The following is a 17,693-nucleotide window of genomic DNA, read 5'->3' on the forward strand; positions in this document are numbered from 1 at the left end:
ATGGTTTTGGCTGGGGCCTATGGCAGCACGTGGAGCACTTTAGAACACTGGTAGGCTTTTGGTCCCAACTTTGGAAGGGAGCTGATCTCTGGTATCTCTCAATAGAGAAGCAATTAGCAGCTGCATATGCCACCCTTCAGGCTTGTGAGAGTGTGATGGGACAGGCTACAGTCGTCGTGTGGCCGACTTACCCAATAGCAGGGTGGGTACATTCATGGGTAACCACCCTCCGGACTGGGACAGCACAGACATCCACCTTAGCAAAGTGGGGCGTCTACCTAGAACAGCAGAGCACACCGAGTACAAGGCCCTTAGCAGCAGAATTACAAGAACTCTTGGGACCTGCAGTTCCGATATAAGATATGGTTATGGATCAGCCTGAGGCACTCTTAAACCCTAAGCCATTACTGTTTAAAGAAGGGCACCCCCCCATTCCTGATGGGGCGTGGTATACGGTTGGGTCCAGCCGGGGTGCTAGTGCTGCCTGGACCACTGTCGTGGTCCAGCCTAGTACTGAAACCACATGGTTTGATACTGGGTGCAGACAAAGTAGTCAGTGGACGGAACTAAGGGCAGTGTGGATGGTGATCACCAAGGAGGAGACACCTGTGGTAATCTGCACTGACAGCTGGGTAGCATATCGAGGCCTGACCTTGTGGTTAACTACCTAGAAGTTACAGAATTGGCTAGTTGGCCACCTGCCCATTTGGGGCCAGGCCATGTGGCAAAACCTATGGGAAATGGGCCACCAAAAGGATGTAACTATTTATCATGTGTCAGGACGTGTGCTTTTTGCTGTCCCCAGCAATGATGACGTAGATACCTTGGCCAAGATCCAGTGGTTGGAGTCAGCACTTACACAAGATATAACCCTATGGCTGCACTGAAAATTGGGCCATGCGGAGGGTAAACTAATGCAACAGGTCAGTAAGCGCTGGGGGTCTATCCTTGCCCACATAGGATATCTGAGAGGCCCACCAGAAGCGCCCAGCACGCGCACAGACATACACCAGACAGAGGCAGCTGCCCAGGGTTACACAACAAGTGACGGTAGGGTGGATGCCCTTGGCTAGATGGCAAATAGACTACATTGGGCCACTTCCAAGGTCACAGGGGCATACACATGTTTGACGGCTGTAGACACGGCCACCAGTCTGTTATTTGCCTACCCTTGCAGGACGGCTGACCAACACCACACCATTCAGGCCCTGCAACACTTCGGTGCCCTATATGGTTGTCCCCTGATCATTGAAAGTGATAGGGGAACACATTTTACTGGACAGCAGGTACAACAGGGCACAACAGATGGACATAAAGTGGAGGTCCCATGTTCCACAAGCTGCTGGTATGACTGAATGATATAATGGACTCCTGAAAAATGGGTTATCCTTGCATGTTACTCCCCCATCTTTGCGGGGCTGGAGTTCACGGTTGGACCTGGTGCTCCAAACCTTGAATGAACGGCTACAGAAAGGTGGCCTGGCCCTGGTGGAGGCACTGCTACACCGGGCCACTGCCCCCATCCAGTTACAGATACACACCAGGGACGACCTCCTCCGACCAGGTATGGGGACGAACAGTAACCTGTTGTTGCCTGCCCCATGCTACACCGGGCCACTGCCCCCATCCAGTTACAGATACACACCAGGGACGACCTCCTCCGACCAGGTATGGGGACGAACAGTAACCTGTTGTTGCCTGCCCCAGCACCCCTAAAGTCAGCGGAACAAAGAATCTGGCTTTGGCCGTGGACCCTCCAAGCCCCACATTGCCAATGGTTAGCTATTGTAGCCCCTGGGAGGAGGGCCTACAGTATGATTTACATGTCACTCCTTAGGTATTTAATATATGCCCTCCGTGACTGACCGTTCATAGAGGAATGGCCAGGGAAGGAATCCTCCTCTGGGGTCCATATGTATTATCTGTGTGACCTATTATGAGCTTCCCAGTGACTTTGGCACAGATACAGGACCCAAAGGAACCATGGGGAGCTGAGAAGGTGTGGTGCCATTGCCTAGGGCAGAAGCCCTTGGTGGCTGCATTGTTATCCAGGAATGAAAGGTTGGCCTGTATTTTGCCCGAGGGGTGTGATTTACCCTGGTTAGTAACTGTGCCTGCTTTATCGTTTTGACCATAGGTTGACATGCTCCAACAGCATTGTGGACTGGGCCCACACCTGCACTGAGGTGACCAGTGTTTCCAACTGCTGAATCTGCACTGCTCTTCCAGCAGCAGCTGTGGATGGCTTGCCCTGGCACATACATCTAGCTTCTGTGGAAAACTGGACATGGTTAGACATTTGGGGTCCCATGGCCATTTGGAATGCAACATGACAAGCTTTGGATAGAGGATCCCACAAAACCCATAGCATGCCTGCCCCCTGGCTGACCCATAGCGACTATGATGGATGGGGCTGGTTAGTGGGAGAACATGTGGTGCCCCTACCACAGGTACCACAATGTATAGAGCAGCACTGGGGCAAGGCCACCATGGGGCGGCTACCTGCCACAGCCTGCACAAATATAACATATGTCACCACACCAAAGGTGCAGTGGAATAGGCGGCCTCATCAACGCTGGGCCCCAGTGGACTTAGTGCCCCCCTGGAAATTTATAGACCTATGAAGACACAGGATGGTCATCTTTGCCAGTGAAATGGACTGGCTGATGTACCTAGGGGGGACCTTACGTGCCTGCCGCTGTTATTCCCACATTACCTAGATGCCCAAATAACTGGGAGGCACTACGTTCCCAGTTTTTGTGAGTGCGACAAACCCCCTGGTGGCTCTGCCCCTTAGCATTAACCATCCCTGAAGCAGGTGTCACCTGTAGAAACGCAAGTTACCGCCCTTGCAGAGCACACTGCTTGAGCCTTGAATTACACCCAAGTTGCCCTCCTTCTGTTGACAGATGAGGTTGATCAAACCAGGAAGGTGGTACTGCAGAACTGGGTGGCCCTCAACATATTAACTGCTGCCCAAGGTGGCACCTGTGCTCTTTTGGGAACGCAATGTTGTGCCTTCATCCCGGACAATGAACAAAACATAACAGCAGTTTTGCAAGAGTTTCCCAGGAAATCAAGGCAGTTGACAGCCTTACTGATGACCCCCTACAGACATGGTGAGCATCTTTAGGCTCTGGCCTATGCTGGACCCTAATAATTATGGGCAGCATAGCAGGAATATTAGTAGTGAGTTGTTGCTCCCTATATTGCTGCTGTGGCCTATGAATCCAAAGTTCCACCCTGTGGGCACGTCTCCCCACTACAAGGACTCCCTCGGCCTACAGGGTGGATTGCTGTGCTGCAATCAGGAGTAGGCTGAGGTAGACATCTGGTACAGTCTGACACAGCAGGTTTGGAGAATAGGCGCACAACCCTGTGCAATATGTAATCACATTTATGTAGCCATTTGATGTAACCTGCTTGTTACAGCTCATGTAAGGCTTTAAGCCATTATTGTCTGTAATATAACCGCACTGCTGACTCTGTAGGAGGGGAGAGAATAAAGCCATGTCCCAACTGCGTATGATCCCTCAAGTGTTCTTTCCATTACCCTCCACCTGTCCACAAATTCCCTTCAGACCCCAGCTCAGGTTGGAACCTGACAGATGGTACTACATGACTGTTGCCATTTCACTTATTAGTGAGGGGCTAATTATTGTGTGTGTATATTTTTTTAAGTGGGCAAGGCATGGTGGGTCACACCTATAATCTCATCACTTTGGGAGGATGTGAGCCCTGGAGTTCAAGATCAGCCTGGGCAACATAGCAAGATCCTATCACTACAGAAAAATTAAAAATTAACTGGGCATGGTGGCATGTGCCTGTAGTTCTAGCTTCTTGGGAGCTTGAGGCAGGAGGACCACTTGAGCCCAGGAGTTTGAGGCTATAGCGAACTATGATCACACAACTGCATTCTAGCCTGGGCAAAAGACCAAGACCCTGTCTCAAAGTCTCAACAAACAAAAGCTTATAACATTTCATGGAAGCCTCATCTTCCTCAGATATGATATTCTGGCTTTCTATTATAGTGGGTTACTGGCTTTCTGAATTGTTTTCTAAGAGCTTCACATTTGTGTTCCTGGCATATTTTGTAAGTAGGTCCTGGCCAAGCTTCTTAGAGAACAAGTCACTCATTTTTTTTCTCTCTCTTCAGGTGTCTTTGCAGCACAGTACTTCCGTGAAATACAAAGTTAAATCTTAGACAATGTGCTATACAATATATCTTCAATATTTGAAAAGAGACTCATATCTGCATCTTAGGATTAAATCACTAAATTGTTTTACCTACAGTATAATAAGCCCATATTACTTTTAACCATAAGACCCAACAGCTATGCGTGCTTTGGCAGCACATTTACTAAAACTGGAATGATACAGAGAAGATTAGCGTGGTCCCTGTACAAGGATGACATGCAAATTCATGAAGTGTTCCATATTTAAAAAAAAAAAAAAAAGATCTAGTAGCTGGCACGGAGTAGGTCCTTTATTATTACTGCTTGGTTTATTATTAATTTATCAAGGTGTAATGAGGCAAAAACTGATATTAACAAAAAAATTAATAACATTTGGAGGCATCATATTTATTGAGGCATTTTTAAGAGAAAACTGATATTTCATAAAGTTTTTTTCAAGAACATTTTTACTTTTAAATATTTTCGGGCCAGGCACAGTGGCTCACCCCTGTAATCTAAACACTTTGAAAGGCCAAGGCGCGAGGATCACTTGAGGAATTCAAGACCAGCGTAGGCAACATAGTGAGATCTTGTCTCTATAAAAAATTAAAGAAAAATTAGCTATTTATAGTGGTGCATACCTATAGTCCCAGCTACTTGAGAGGCTGAGTGGAAAGGATCCCTTGCGCTCAGTAGTTGGAGGTTAGAGTGAGCCATGATTGTACCACTATACTCCAGCCTGAGCAATGAAGCAAGATTCTATCTCTGAAAAAAACAATTATGCATCTTTGCTGTATTTGAGATAGTCCAAATGTGAAAACATTAAAAGATAACTTCCCATTCAGAAATCAGAAAACATTTTTCAATAACAAATAATAAGACTATTCTATGCTTTCAGTCAAATGTTACATGCTTCTTCTCAGATTCTGGGAATGTTGCACTTTCAACAAAGTGTCCAATCAAATAAACCCAGACACACAGACATCTCCCCTCAAAAAATCAATGCAATTAAAAAAATAGTGACATGCCATCTATGAAGACTATGAAGAAGCTATGCCCTGGTGATTTAATATTAGGATGGAGATGGAAGAACTGAGATGTCAAGCAAAACTCTGAGTACCTTAAAATTGTGCCTTGAATGAAGCATTGCAGGAGAAGGAGAAGTAGAGGGAAGTCTTCACTTGGGAAGGCCCCAAGAATGATCTACATGAGTGAATCAAATAGCCAGGCACAAAGGGGTCTAGAACTGCTTTTCTCCCAGCACAAGCATGTCTGAGTCTCACGTTAGACAGCTGAGTTTTATTCCTATAGAAGTCTAGCTATTTATGCAAATGTCTGAGATGCGTTTTCAGTTGCTTATGCGGGGAGCTCCAGCTTGCAAGTGGAAGGGTCACGTGGGAGCCCAGGCAGGAACCCCACTCACCTGAGACTTTCTCCTCAGCGTGGGGCCTGCAGGTGCCCACCTTCCCCATGTGGGCCACCTTATCAGAAGGAGTCTGAAATGTTGAAGTCCACAGGAAACAGTAAAAGAATGAGGGTTCTAGATTCTGCCACAAATAATCCTGTGTCCGCAGGCAATTAATTTTGCTGTACCTTTTTCTTCACATACTAGAAAGAGCTGAAAAGAAATCTTTGAGATCTCCCAAACATCCTCTGATTTTAGAGATGGGACTCATGATAACAAGGATAGGAGTGACTTTCCTGGCATCATTTCACCCATTCATTCACCCACTGAGTGTTTACTTTGTGCCAGGCATATTGGACCTCAGGGAGCTTACAGTGAGGAGACCAACAAGTTTCCTGCAGCGGAAGTTTGGAAGAAAGCGTAGAACAGAGAAAGCCTGCCATTCTCTGCAGGAACCAGGGACACCTTCACAGAGGAGGAAACATATAAGCTCAGTTTTGAAGTAGGCATTTGCCTTCGGCCAGGGAGGAACTACATTCCAGGAAAACAAGACTATTCCATGACAAGCTCAGGAGGTATTAACACATTGAGTATTCAAATAGCAGCAAGTTCAGCCAGTGGAATATCAGACTAGAGAGGAAATGATTAAGGGCTTGGAATGTTCCGTATTTCCACAAGGAAATAATTTTAGTTGGCATATGAACTAACATTTGTTACTATAATAGTTATAGCAGAGAAATGCAACTAGAATTTGAAACCTATGCCTTTAAGGAGAATGTTGCTTAGAACAAGAGTAAAACTAAACAGAGAGTAGTGTGAAATGCCTGTAAAGCAATAGTGGTGGTAAAACTTGAAAACAACAAAAGGTGGAAGATGAAAGGGGGAGGGAGGAAGGGAAGGCGGGGGCAGAGGTTAAAAAACTATCAATTACTATGCTCAATACCTGGGTGACGGATCAATCATACCTCAAACCTCAGCACCATGCAAGGAACAGGCAGGTGCAATGCAGGAAAGGGCATAGCAGATGTGAGAGCTATTTAGAAGGTAGAATCCATAGGAAATGGCCATTACTGGATATGGCTATTAACGGAGAAGGTATCCAGGATGATTGTTCAGCTATCCATTTGGACAACGGGGCAAATGGCAGGACCATTCTCCAGGACAGAGAACACAAGAAGAGTCAGGAGGAATGATGTTGCATGTTCACCACGAGCAGGGGCATTAATTTCAACCAACACAGTCTGTAGTTCACAGGCTGGCTATAAACACACCCATGGATAACAACTTGAATATCGGGAACGGGGACCCGGGGAAAGGAGATGCCCAGTGCTGTGACCTCTGGACTGGAATCCTGCTGAAATGATTAGGAGGGCTAAATGTTTCTCTTCTGCTTAATAATGTAAGTTCTATCTCACAGGCTCAGCAGCTGCCCTGTAGCTAGTTGTTGAAGGGGGCAAGACAGCTATTAATTAAGGTGTGCAGTCTAGCTGACACCTGATAGTACTGCTGTGTCCTCTGGCACACAGCAGCCCATGTCTCCAATTTAAAAGGGCAAAAATTAAAAGCCATGCAACCTGACCTCACAAGCTTGAGCTCCCCTGAACTGTGGCTGGATCCCTAGACATACACCAGGCAGAATCCACGTCTGTACATTTAGTCCCTGCAGCCTGCAGAAACCTAACACCTTTTCCCACCCACTTCCAGTGCCCCCAGGAAATTAGCACTCACCTGGGTACTGGGTCATAATTAAACTGAACAAAAAGACAGCTGCTCCTACCTTTCTTTTTTAATCACCAACATGTAGCCTTGGGGATTACCAGCTTCGGGTTGATTTAGGGAGGATTACTCTTTCATTAGTTTCCAGGGTCAGTTCCAATACACTGACATGAGAGCCCTTTAAGATGTCCTTCCATGCCAACAGTTCATCCCTTTCCATGACTGAAAGGTTAGGTTTTTGGAAGCCACTGGCAGCCTACTATTTGCCAGACCCCCAAATATCTGATTTTTTAACCAGAAACAACACCCCAAAATGATTCTGCACTGATTTTCTAGTGTATATGAGATGTCACTCTAAATCCCCAATGTAGTCTCTAATAATGATGAGAAGGAACAAACGTGGGAAAAGAACAAATGTAGAGAGCTCAAGCTTCTGCATAACAAAGAAAACCATTTACAGAGTGAAGAGAATTCACAGAATAGGAGAAAATATCTGTATACCACACATCTGATAAGGGGTTAATATCCCAAATATATAAGAAACTCAACTTAATAGCAAGAAAACAAATAACCTGATGTTTAAATGGACAAAGGACTTGAATAGATTTTTTTTAAAAGAAGACATACAAATAGCCAACAGATTTATTTAAAAATGCTCAACATCACTAATAATCAAGGAAATGCAAATTAAAATCACAATGAGAGATTATCTTACACGTGTTAGAATGACTGCCATCAAAAAGACAAAAGATAACAAGCATTGGCAAGAATGTGGAGAAAAAGGGCCACTTGTATACTGTTGTAATGTAAATTAGTACAGCCATTATGGAAAACAGTATGGAGGTTCCTCAAAAAACTAAAATTAGAATACCATATGATCCAGTAACCCCACTTCTGGGTATATATTAGAAAGAATTGAAATCAGTACACTGAAGAGATATCTGTACTCCCATGCTCACTGCAGCATTGTTCACATAGCCAAGATATGGCATCATGCTGGGTGCCCATTAACAGAGAAAATGTGGTATACATACACAATAGAATACTAGTCAGCCTTTAAAAAGAAGGAAATTCTGTCACTGGGACAATATTGTGAAATATTGGACTGTGTGAAATAATCTATGCACAGAAAGACAAATACTACACAATCTCACTTATATGTGCAATTTAAAATAGTCAAAGTTACAGAAGTAAAAAATAGAAAGATAGTTACCAGGAGAGTGGATGAGAGATGCTGACCAAAGAATACAAAGTTGCAGTTAGATAGGAGAACAAATTGAGATCTATTGCACAGTACGGTGACCATAGTTAATAATAATGTATTATATATTTCAAAACTGCTAAAAGAATAGATTTTAAATGTTCTCAGTATAAAAAACATAAAGTATGTGATACATATGTTAATTAGCTTGATCTAATCATGCCACAGTAAATACACATATCAAAACAGTACATTGTGCCCCATACTCCATTAACATACATAATTGTCAATTAAAAGTAAAACTTTTTTTTTTGAGACAGATTCTCACTCTGTCACCCAGGCTGAAGTGCGGTGGTGCAATCTCAACTCACCGCAACCTCTGCCTCCCAGGTTCAAGTGATCCTCCCACCTCAGCCTCCAGAATAGCTGGGACTACAGGTGTGCGCCACTGTGCCCACCTAATTTTTTAGTAAAAACAGGGTTTCACCACATTGACCAGGCTGGTCTCAAACTCCTAACCTCATGTGATCCACCCACCTCTGCCTCCCAAAGTGCTGGGATTACAGGTGTGAGACACTGTGCCCAGCCTAAAAATAAAACTTAAAAAAAAAAAATAGTTGAAGAAGGATATACCATGCCACCATTAATCAAAAGATAGCAAGAGAAGCTATATTAATTTCAGGCAGAGCAAGCTTCAGGGAAAGGAAAGGTATCACAGATAAAGATGGGACACTGCATAATGCTAAGGGGGTCAATCTCCAAAAAGGCATAACAATCTTTAATGTGTATGTGCCTAACAACAGAATATCAAAATGTGTGAGGCAAAAATTAATAGAAATGCAAAGAGCAATAGAAGAATCCACTATTATAGTGGACACTTCAAAGCCCTTCTATCAGAAATTAATAGATCCAGCGGGCAGAAATTCAGTAAGAATACACTTGAATTCAACAACACCATCAATCAACTAAATATAATGGATATTTATAGACTAATTCATCCAGCAACAGCAGGATACACATTATTCTCAAGTTCATGTGAAATACTCACCAACATAGACCATATTCTGGGCTCTTAAAACACCTTAACAAATTTTTTAAAAATAGAAATCATGAAATTGGATCCTTATCTTATACCATATATAAAAATCAACTCAGAATGGATAAAGGACTTAAATATAAAACCTGAAATGTACAACTGAAAGAAGAAAACACAAGGGGAAAGCTCCATTATTTTGGCCTGAACAATAACAGAAAGATAGCTGGAAAATCTCAAATTACTTGGAGATTAATCAACACACTTCTAAATTACACATGGGTCAAAAAAATCAAGAGAAATTTAAAAATATTTTGAATTAAATGAAAATGAAAATACAGCTCATCAAATTTTGTGGGATGCAACAAAAGTAGTGCCTGGGGAAATTTAGAGCATTGTATGCACATATTAGTAAAGAGGAAAGCTCCAAAATCAATAATCTTCCACCTTGGAAAACAAGAAAAAGAAAAGCAATTAAACCTGATGTAAGCAGAAGACAAGAAATAACAATGAGTAGAAATCAATGAAACTGAAACAGGAAATCAATAAAGAAAATCAACAAAACCAAAAGCTGGTTCTTTGAAAAAAATCAATAAAATCAATGAGCCTCTAGCCAGGCTAACTAAAAAGCCAGGGTGGTGGTGGGAAGGGCAAATTACTAATATTAGAAATGACAGAGGAGACATCACTACAGATGTCACAGACGTTAAAAGGATAATAAAAGAATTCTATGAACAACTCTATGATCACAAATCTGATAACCTAAATGAAATTGATCAATTCCTTGAAAGATAAAATCTGCCAAAACTCACACAAGAAATGACAATCTAAATAGATCTATATTTATTAAAGAAGTTGAAACAATAATTAATAAACTTAAAAATACAGAAAATTCCAGGCCTAAATGGGTTCACTGTTGAATTCTGTGAGCCATTTAAGGAAGAAATTATACCAATTCTCTAAAATCTCTTTCAGAAGATAGAAGTAAAAACAAAACAATCAGGATTTATCCTATGAGCCCTGATTTATCCTATGAGGCCAGCATTACCTAATACCAAAACCAAACAAAGACATTGCAAGAAAAGAAAACTACAGACCAATATCTCTCATGAACATAGATACAAAAATCCTTTGCAAAATATTAACATACTAAGTCCAAGAATGTAAAAAAGAATTACATATCACAACCACAAGATTTATCCCAAGTATGCAAGGCTGGTTCAACATTCAGAAATCAATTAACATAATCTATCACATGAACAGGTTAAAGAAGAAAAATAACACTATATCTTTTTTGTTGTTGTTTGTTTTTTGTTTTTTTAGACAGTCTCACTCTGTACCAGGCTGGAGTGCACCGAAACAATCTTGGCTCACTGCAAACTCTGCCTTCCGGTTTCAAGTGATTATTGTGCCTCAGCCTCCTAGATAGCTGGAATTACAGGTGTGGGCCACCACACCCAGTTAACTTTTTTTGTATTTTTAGTAGAGACAGGGTTTTGCCATGTTGACCAGGCTGGCCTTGAACTCCTGGCCTCATGTGATCCACCCACCTCGGCCTCCCAAAATGCTGAGATTACAGATGTGAGCCACTGCACCCAGCCTATCAATAGATGCAGAAAATGCCTTTGACAAAGTCCAATACCCACCCATGATAAAAACTCTCAGGAAACTAGGAATAGAGGGGAACTTGCTCAATTTGATCAAGAATATCCATTAAAAACCTATAGCTAACATTATACTTCATGGTAAGAAACTTAAGGTTAAGAAACTTAAGGTTAAGACCATAATGGCAAGGATGTCCCCTCTCACCACTCCTTTTTGTCATCATACTGGAAGTCCTAGCTAATGCACTAAGACAAGAAAAGGAAATAAAAGGGATACAGACTGGGAAGGAAGAAATAAAACTCTGTTCATAAATGACAGGGTAGTCTATGTCAAAAATCCAAAAGAATCAACAAAAAAATCCTGGAACCAGTAAGCAATTATAGTAAGGTTACAGGACACAAGGTTAATATACAAAATCAATTGCTTTCCTATATACCAGCAATAAGCAAGTGGAATTTGAATTTAAAAACACAATACCACTTATATTAGCCTACCAAAACATAAAATACTTAGGTATAAATCAAACAAAATATGTACAAAATCTGTATGAGGAAACCTTAAAAGCTCTGATGACAGAAATTAAAGAACTAAATGGAGAGATATACCATGTTCATGAATAGGAAAAGTTAATATTTGGCCAGTCATGGCGGCTCACACCCGTAATCCCAGCATGTTAGGAGGCCAAGGCAGGAGAATCACTTGAGCCCAAGAGTTCAAGACCAGCCTGGGAAACATAGTGAGACTCTGTCTCTCCAAAAATTTTAAAAATTCACCAGGCATAGTGGTGTGCTCCTGTTGTCCCAGCTACTCAGTAAGCTGGGGCAGAGAATCACTTGAGTTCAGGATTAAGGCTGCAGTGAGCCATGATCACACCACTGCACTCCAGCCTGGGAAATAGAGTAAAACCCAGTCTCAGAAAAAAACAAAACAAAAACCCTCAATATTTTCATATCAATTGTTCCCAACATGAGTTATAGATTCATTGCAATCCCAGTCAAAAACCTGGCAAGTTATTTTGCATAAATATTTTTAAAAACTAATTCTAAAGTTTATATGGAGAGGCAAAAAGGCCTAGAATAGGCAACACAATATTAAAGGAAAAAAACTAAGTTGGAGAACTGACACTACCTTACTTCAAGACTACGAAGCTACAGTAATTAAGGTAGTGTGCTACTGATGAAAGAATAGACCAACATATCAAAGGAACAGAATTCAGAACCCAGAAACAGACCCACATAAACATAATCAACTGATCTTTGACAAAGAAGCAAAGGAAATACAATGGAACAAAGATCATCTTTTTAACAAACAAGGCTAGACCCGGACATGAAAAAAAAAAAAAAAAAAAGAATCACAGGGGCTAAATGTAAAGTAAAAAACTATAAAACTCCTACAGGATAATAACATAGGAGAAAACCTAGATGATCTAGGGATTTGTCTTGTCTAGAGACAGGTCTCGCTCTGTTGTCTAGGCTGAAGTGCAATGGCATGACCATAGCTCACCACAGCCTCAAACTCCTGTGCTCAAGGCAGTCTCCCACCTCAGCCTCCTGAGTAGCTGGACTACAGGAGCACACCACCACATCAAGTTTGTTTATTTATTTATTTAGACTAAGATGGTAGGCCATAAAATAAGTCACAACAGATTGAAAAGGATTAAAATGATTGAGACAAATTCTGACTATAATGAAATTAAATTAGAAATCAAGAGATCTGCAAAATCCCCAAATGTTTAGAAGTTAAACATGCTTGTAAGTAAACGTGCTTGTAAGTAATCAATCAGTTAAAAAAGAAATCACAGGAAGACAAGAAAATATTTTGAACTGAATTAAAATGAAAACACAGTATATCAAAATGTGTAAGATGGAGCTACTGCAGTGCTGAAAAGGAAATTTATAGCTTAAATTGTATTAGAAAAAAGGTATAAAAATCAATGGTTAAGGCTTCTACTGTAAATAGCTACAGAACAAATTAAACCCAAAGTATGTATAAGAAAGAAAATAGGCTGGGTGTCGTGGCTCACGCCTGTAATCCCAGCACTTTGGGAGGCCGAGGCAGACCGATCACCTGAGGGCAGGAGTTCAAGACCAGCCTGACCAATATGGAGAAACCCCATCTCTACTAAAAAAAATACAAAATTAGCTGGGCGTAGTGGCACATGCCTGTAATCCCAGCTGCTCAGGAGGCTGAAGCAGAAGAATCGCTTGAACGTCAGAGGCGGAGGTTGCGGTTGAGCCGAGATCGTGCCACTGCACTCCAGCCTGGGCAGCAAGTGTGAAACTCCATCTCAAAAAAAAGAAAAGAAAAGAAAGAAAATAATAAAGAGGAAAAAAATCAAATAACAGACAATGAACATTGAAAATCAGTGAAATCAAATACTGGTTATTTTACTGTAAAACATAACACAATAGAAAAGTACACAAACAAAAAAATACATATACAGCACAATGATTTATCAAATACCATGAAACTACCACATGGTCTTTGAAGAAAGACCATGACCAGCACCCAGAGGCATCCTCCCATAATGTCCCCTCCCAATTCTGTCTTTCCCGAAGTAATGACTATCCTAACTCATGCAAATAACTTCCTTGCTTTTCATTACCACCAATGAAGGCACCTAAGAACTTGAAAGTCCAGAGTTATTTTACCTATTTTTTTAAACTTCATATAATTCTGTATGTACTAGATATGTTTGTTGGCCATTCACATATCTGTCTTTGTGTGTTCAAATCTTAACCAAGCTGCCTTTGAAAAGATGAGCAAAAAAAGCTGACAACCTTCTACCTATGCTAAGCAAGGCAAGAGAAGTCTCAAATTACCAACATTAGCAATAAAAGGAAGGGCATAAGTAGAAATCTTACAGATATTAAAATAGGAAAACATCATGAACAACTTTATGTTAATTAGACAACCTACTTTACACAAAATAACTAAACCAGCTAGGTGTATAGGAATATGCCAAAATAGGCCGGGCACAGTGGCTCACACCTGTAATCCCAGCACTTTGGGAGGCTGAGGCGGGTGGATCACCTGAGGTCAGGAGTTCAAGACCAGCCTGGCCAACATAGTAAAACCCTGTCTCTACCAAAAATACAAAAAGTAGCTGGGTGTGGTCATGCACGACTGTAATCCCAGCTACTTCAGAGTCTGAGGCATGAGAATCACTTGAACTTGGGAGGCTGAGGTTGCAGTGAGCCAAGATCACACCACTGCATTCCAGCCTGGGCAACAGAGTGAGACTTCATCTAAAAAAAAGAAAAAATAATAAGTATTTGTATGTATGTATGTATATATACTTTTTTTTCCCCAAAATAAATACTTAAGGAAATTTCTTACCTTTTAAAAACCTTCCAAACTGTTCCTAGACTCATGTGAAACCCTAAGTCATTTAAAAGAGAGGACTACACGTCAAGTTAGGCCCCCAAAAACATCTTTAAGTGCCTATAATGTGTGCTACACACTGAGAATTCAAATTAAAGATACCGTTTTTTCTTACAGTTGTACAATCTTCATGTGGCTTCATGAAGTTATTAAAAAAAAAAACTAGATTTATTAAAGATCATAATGCTATCATTTATTGAAGAAAAAAAGCAAAATTGTGATGGGGGAGGAGAGACAGCTTGGCAACATTCCTTTTAAAGTTAAGTTAGCATAAAGAAAACAGTATTTATTAAATGAAATAGATTTTCAAGGTAGGAAAAAATGTATTTTTGGATACAAAAATTCAGTTACACAATCAGTAGCATTCAAAATTAGTTATGAGTATTTATACAATTACAAAAAAGGATTCATGTTTCAACAAAGTGTTTTAAAAGCTCAAACATTTTAAAACGGGCACAATATTCTAAAGCCATATAAATTCACCATGGGCTTTTGAATGTCCTCACTCCCAACTTCATAATCAAAATTTACAGAAGCAGCAAAAGATCAGAGTTCAGAGGGCTATTTTTTTCCCTTTCCTTATTTAAGGTTGCAAACACATTGACAAAGGCAAAATAAACACCTTTCATGGCAGAAAGACCAAAAAATTGAATGTAAACTATAGCTCTCCCTTAGGAGATTAAACAAATACAAGGTTCGTTTGTACTTAGAACAAGGCTCATAACTTCTTGTAGCATGGACATTCAACAGGCACAGAGCAACATTCACCCAAATACCAGCTGCAATTTGTTCTTTAAGGATGCTTCACAAGGATATTATGTCCAGGTAGCCAGTACATATCAGGGACCAGCTGTCCTTTTGTTGTTTGTGGCTATTTATTAAATGTAGTTGCATTACTTTGTTGTGAATATGTACCATCATTTGCTACAATGCTATGAACTGACCTTTAATTTTACTTTTTTTAGCAAATTATTCCAAATCCTGAATAACATTTCATTTTAAACAGCAAAGTTTCTCCTGTCTAGTGGACTCATGGTTACAGATCATCCTGTCTACAGAAAATCATTTTGTACATTTCTAAGCCCATTATCAGTTTATCTACTCCTGCTAGAAAACGACATAATTTTTTGTCAATTTACATTAACAAAGGCACTGCTACTCCCCATTTATCTCGCTGCTACAAAAACTGGTAAGTCAAGGGTAAAGCTTAAGTAACAGGGACTATGAATTTAGGGTAGAAGTGAAAATAACCAAAGTAGAACTAAATACCCTATTCTTGAATGAACTGAGATCAAGTAAACTTTGCCAGACTTTCTTCTTAACTATAAAACTATTAACCCAAGGTAAAGTCACACAATTTTACCTCCCAACAAACTTTTAAAATAAAAATTTCCAAAAACTTTAGATGTCTAGGTTTTGTTATATCTTACCAAGAGTTACACAGTCGTAAATCTATATTTAACTTCAGCTAAACATCTATTCACTTTTTAAAAACACTGTCTGCAAATAAACTACTGGACATCTTAAGCTTACTAAAAAAAACTTAAGATTTTTAAATTTAAAAAAAAAAAAACTAGAATAAAAATCTAGCAAACAGCTTCATGTATCTTTAAACACTGATTCTTAAAAATTTATATGCTGGCCGGGCGCGGTGGCTCAAGCCTGTAATCTCAGCACTTCGGGAGGCCGAGACGGGCGGATCACGAGGTCAAGAGATTGAGACCATTCTGGCTAACCCGGTGAAACCCCATCTCTACTAAAAAAATACAAAAAATTAGCCGGGCGAGGTGGCGGCGCCTGTAGTCCCAGCTACTGGGGAGGCTGAGGCAGGAGAATGGCGTGAACCTGGGAGGCGGAGCTTGCAGTGAGCTGAGATCCGGCCACTGCACTCCAGGCTGGGCGACAGAGCCAGACTCCGTCTCAAAAAAAAAACAAAAAACAAAAAAACAAAAACAAAAAAATTTATATGCTGAAAATGAGGTTTGAGAATAGGTATTTTAAACTATTTATAATCCTACAGTCGATTCTAGTCAGAAGTTATCTGAGCAAAGAGAAAATAAACAAAACCTGGCGTAAACAGTCCCATAGAAAATAGAATCCACAGCCATGGGGCTGCCCTTCAATTTCCCAATTCATTCCACTAAGTCTCATGATGCAACATCTGTCACTTTCATAGGGAAAACAGAAGCCAAGCCAGATCCTCCATACTTTAAGATATGGTCCCTTATTATCTATTTTAACAGAAGTATCAAAAAGCGATTTATTTTTATTTATTTTTGAGACAGAGTCTCGCTCTGTTGCTCAGGCTGCAGTGCAGGGGCATGATCTCGGCTCACTGAACTTCTACCTCCTGGGTTCAAGCAATTCTTGTGCCTCAGCCTCCCTCCCAAGTAGGTGGGATTATAGGCACACACCAGTTACCCTGGCTGATTTTTTTGCTGTTGTATTTTTTGTAGAAATGGGGTTTCGCCATGTTGGCCAGGCTGCTCTTGAACTCCCGGCCTCAAGCGATCCACCCACCTCAGCCTCCCAAACTGCTGGGATTACTTTGGGAGTGTGAGCCACTGCACCCAGCCAAAAAGTGATTTTATTTCGAATGCATTTCATGATTTTATTCCTTGCTCCCTGAGCATGCAGTGATTAGGGTGGATGAGAGGTGGCACTCAGGCAGATAATTCACAAAGTCACCACACAAGGGTGATAGACAGATGATCCAGCACTGAGATAATCAACCCAGTGAAAATGCTACACTGGGGACAACGTTTTGCCCTTTCCAGAGACAAGATATCTTGAGCTGGGGTCTGAGCTACGGCTATTAGAGGAGCAGAATTGAAAGCTCCCTTTGAGCCCATTCTGCAAACGGGGATGCATTTCAGATAATGAGACAAGAGATGGGATTGAGTTAGTACACAGCACGTCCAATACCCAACAAGCAGCCTCAGAGAGACTGGGACAAGAGGGAGAGGGGACTGGAAGCCATCTCTTCTGGTCTGAAGGGCAGTGCTCCTCCCAAGACAGCATTCAGAGAGCCAACAGCCCAGGGCAGATCATGCCAGGACAGTGCTTCCACATGGCTGGCTGAGTACCACATTCCCATCTGCAAAAGAGTCACCTTATTGGTTCCCTTAACTTCCAAAATGCAGCGAGCCCTCCTTCACCCAGCAGTGAACAGAA

General features: G+C 41.2%; 1 long non-coding RNA gene and 1 other non-coding gene across 2 annotated transcripts; one reads left to right on the plus strand and one right to left on the minus strand.

Annotated features, from left to right (window-relative positions):
- Positions 1-4,340: 4,340 nt before the first annotated feature.
- On the plus strand, positions 4,341-4,443 carry LOC112615263. The gene has a single exon (XR_003117311.1). It is a non-coding gene; the product is annotated as a U6 spliceosomal RNA (small nuclear RNA).
- A 10,247-nt stretch (positions 4,444-14,690) lies between these two features.
- LOC112635444 lies at positions 14,691-16,153 on the minus strand. The gene is made up of 2 exons (XR_003121914.1): positions 15,560-16,153; positions 14,691-15,463 (listed from the first exon to the last, which is right to left on the minus strand). It is a non-coding gene; the product is annotated as an uncharacterized LOC112635444 (long non-coding RNA).
- Positions 16,154-17,693: the final 1,540 nt, after the last annotated feature.

The sequence above is a fragment of the Theropithecus gelada genome, chromosome 1, assembly GCF_003255815.1.
Source record: "Theropithecus gelada isolate Dixy chromosome 1, Tgel_1.0, whole genome shotgun sequence".
Lineage (NCBI taxonomy): Eukaryota > Metazoa > Chordata > Mammalia > Primates > Cercopithecidae > Theropithecus > Theropithecus gelada.